The following is a 3,450-nucleotide window of genomic DNA, read 5'->3' on the forward strand; positions in this document are numbered from 1 at the left end:
AAATCCAGACCAGCCATTGACTTTCTGGACTTTTACCCTCTCAGTCTTAACTCTGCTTTTCCACAGAAGTAATTGTGATGTTTGGAAGGCTGCCCATCTCAGAATATGCTCTATGGTTTCCTCTTTTCTCCAACCTCCTAAAAAAAAAAAAAAAAAAAAAAGAATATCACACACAACTTAAGGATTTTCTCTCTTTAAAGAAATCATTACTACTCCTTAATCATTACTACTCCTTATCCATTGCCCTGAGAGGGTAATATTAGGTTGCATTCTATCCTTTATTGTTATCCTTGTGAACATTTAAAAAATCTTTGCTACTGGGTTCCAAGTTCCATGCTGAGCTGTTTTCATCTCTGTCAAGGATAGTCAAGCCCCCACCACTGAGAGCAGAAGGGTTGAGACGTGAGGATGTGACCTGAGGCACACCTGTATTGGAGAGCTCTCTGCAAGGCATGCCACTGTTGCTTGGATAATCTTTTGATGTTCATAATTTCTGGAGCATGAAGAGGGTCTTTACAGGAGAACCCAAGCAAATCTCTGATGCAAATTATTTATATTGATAACCCATGTTCATACAAACTAGTTGACAAAATCTAAGTGGCAGCCATTTCTAAACACTGCTTCTAAAGCTAATAATTGCCATTTTTAAATCCCAGTGACAAAATGCATGAACAGCCCCAGCCCAGGCAGCATCTGTGAGGCTGGGGTGTGCTCAGAAGCTGGGCAGTGACTTGAGGCAATGACCTGGTGGCTGGAATTGTAGACACCCTGCTGGGCCTGTGAATCTGGGCCTGGCAAGGCTCTCTGGCAATGAAACTTTTCTAAATCATGGACCCTTTGGAGAATGTGAAGAAAGCTATTTATCATATGTGGCAGGAGGGAAACAGAGAGAGAAAAGAGAGAGGAGAGAGAAAGAACAGATAGACAGATACAGAAACTGAGAAAAAAGGGACAGAAGAGAAGCAAGAGAGGATTCAAAAAGCCAGCATAGGGGTAAGAACCAGAGAGAGGAAGTAAGATGCCAGGCTCTAGATTCAAACAGATTTCATTTTAAATCTTCATTTTCAAGCTGTGTGATTCTGGGCAAATTACTTAACTTCTCAGTCTTAGTTTCTGTATCTATAAAAAGGAGCAAAAAAGAACACCCATCTCAGATTTTTGTGAGGATCAAATGAGATAATGCATTTAAAAGCATATAGCCCAGTGAATGGACTGCTTTAAAACTTTCTCACTTCATACTGTGTTGAAGACCCTTCCTCATATATGGTATTTGTGTTTATTTATTTACTTAGGTATCTGTTTATTAGAAAAGGGTATCACTAGAATCTAATGTATATGGTCCTATTTAACACATGGAGAGATTCTCATTGCTGTTTTTGCAGGGACAGTTGAAAATAAATGATGCTAGGGGGCATTTAAAGGGGATGACTGTACCATTTTTAAAAATACTGATTCAATGGTTCAAATGCCTAAATTGGAGTCACAAGGCTTCTATTCATTCATTCTTTCACTTGACCAGGGTTCACTAGGGCCAAGTCAAGTGTCAAGTTAGGTAGGCCTCAGAATGTATGGGGTGGATGGGGGGAACTAAACAGAGGTTCTGTCCTGACTGAGTCCAAAGATTTTCCTCCTTGTCCTACCCCTCTGATGGCAGGAGAAAGTTTCTCCCATTGTATCAGAAGGCAATGCTAGGCCTTCCCAAGTTGTTATATAGTCAGTGAGGAAAGAGAGAGAAAGGAACCTCAAAGTAGATGATAGACTTCATTTCTGCTCCCTCTGTCCCCATCTTCACATCATTCTATTCTGACTCCGACTGACTGACTCATGCTGGCCAGAGCACCTTACACTTCAGTTCTCACATCTGTAAAATGAAATGATGTTAATTTCCTTCCTTAGAGATAGTTATAGTTTGAAAAATCAGTGTTATACTTGGAAAGCATTTTAACCTCACAATTGAAAAGGAGAAAAGTTCAAGGTATAGTTTATATATTCATTGCATTTAATAGAATATTTCCTTGCAGATGATGTTCTCCAAGATAGGCATGGATAATTTCAATTTAATAATTCAACCCAGGGACTTCCCTGGTGGTCCAGTGGCTAGGACTCTGCACTCCCAATGCTAGGGGCCCAGGTTGAATCCCTGGTCAGGGAACTAGTTCTCATTTGCCACAACTAAGAGTCTGCATGCCACGACTAAGACCTGGCATAGCCAAATGAATAAATATTTTTTAAAAACTAAAAAAAATTCAACCCAACTATATTTATTGAACACTAATTACAAAAAAATCCCTGGGTTGGGAAATCCCCTGGAGAAGAAAATGGCAACCCACTCCAGTAGTTTTGCCAGGAAAATCTCATGGACAGAGTAGACTGCTGGACTATGATCCATGTGGTTGCAGGGTCAGACACGACTAAAGTGACTGAGCATGCATTACAAAAAGATAGAAAAATAATTAAGATTCCATCTTTACCCATCAGTTGGTAAATTGAACTACTTTCTGATTTTACTTGGGTATTCCCAAAGGGACCTATTTATCCAATTGCATATTAAAAATTAACCTTTGTATGACTAATTTGATCCTTACCTATTCTTCCATGTACACCCCACAAAAAGGTTAGAAAGAAATTCGATACTTGGCACCTGATGATTTTAATCTATTAAAGGCTTCTGAAAACAAAGTATATACAAGAGGAAGGGTGTTTATTTATTCTATTTGCTAGCTAATAAGCAGGGTGAAACAGAAGAGAGAGAAAGGAATGTGCATGGAGGACTGTCTGTCCACACTCGGAGAGCTACTGTCATCAACAACTCAGTCATTTCTCACATTCTTCCTTCTCCTTGTCTATAGACTTATCCCAGCCTTTGCTGGGATTTGAAATCTATCCTATTATTTAAAGATTGAAATCAGGATATGAGGAAAACATGGGGCATCATATTTACTTTCGGCCTCAGTCTGTGATAGGGTTTTAACTGTTTAACTAAAGATAGTCTCCAGTTTGATTTCACCAGCATACTCCAACATTTTACTAGCGTATTCCAAATCTCCATGTAAGGTTACAAACCTATTTTAGCTGGATTTATTTTCCTCTGGGCAGATAAAGCTAAGATTGAAATATCAGAAGCAGTTCAACCAATCATTATGTATAAACCTCAGCCCATTTATATAATGCAATCCTTCTGGTAGTAATGACACAAAAGATGCAAATAAAGAAGATCACAAGCCTGTCAAAGTCCCAAATCATCTGCGGCAACAGGGCCACAGAACCTCTCCCTCCTTGGAAGTAAAATAGTTGCTCCAATGGTATACAAATGTATATAGTCTCTTTAAGAGGTAATTATAAATATTATGCTAGGAAGCTGAAACACCAAAAGATTGAGTACTGTCGTCTAGAAGGTCATCCCACAAATCTCAGAAAAAGTAGCAAGTGTCCAGGCCTGGAATCCTTTAT

At 39.1% G+C, this 3,450-nt stretch overlaps 1 non-coding gene across 1 annotated transcript; it reads left to right on the forward strand.

Moving 5' to 3' along the window:
- Window positions 1-2,079: 2,079 nt before the first annotated feature.
- TRNAG-CCC (transfer RNA glycine (anticodon CCC)) lies at window positions 2,080-2,152 on the forward strand. The gene has a single exon. It is a non-coding gene; the product is annotated as a tRNA-Gly (tRNA).
- Window positions 2,153-3,450: the final 1,298 nt, after the last annotated feature.

This window comes from Dama dama, chromosome 18 (assembly GCF_033118175.1).
Source record: "Dama dama isolate Ldn47 chromosome 18, ASM3311817v1, whole genome shotgun sequence".
NCBI lineage: Eukaryota > Metazoa > Chordata > Mammalia > Artiodactyla > Cervidae > Dama > Dama dama.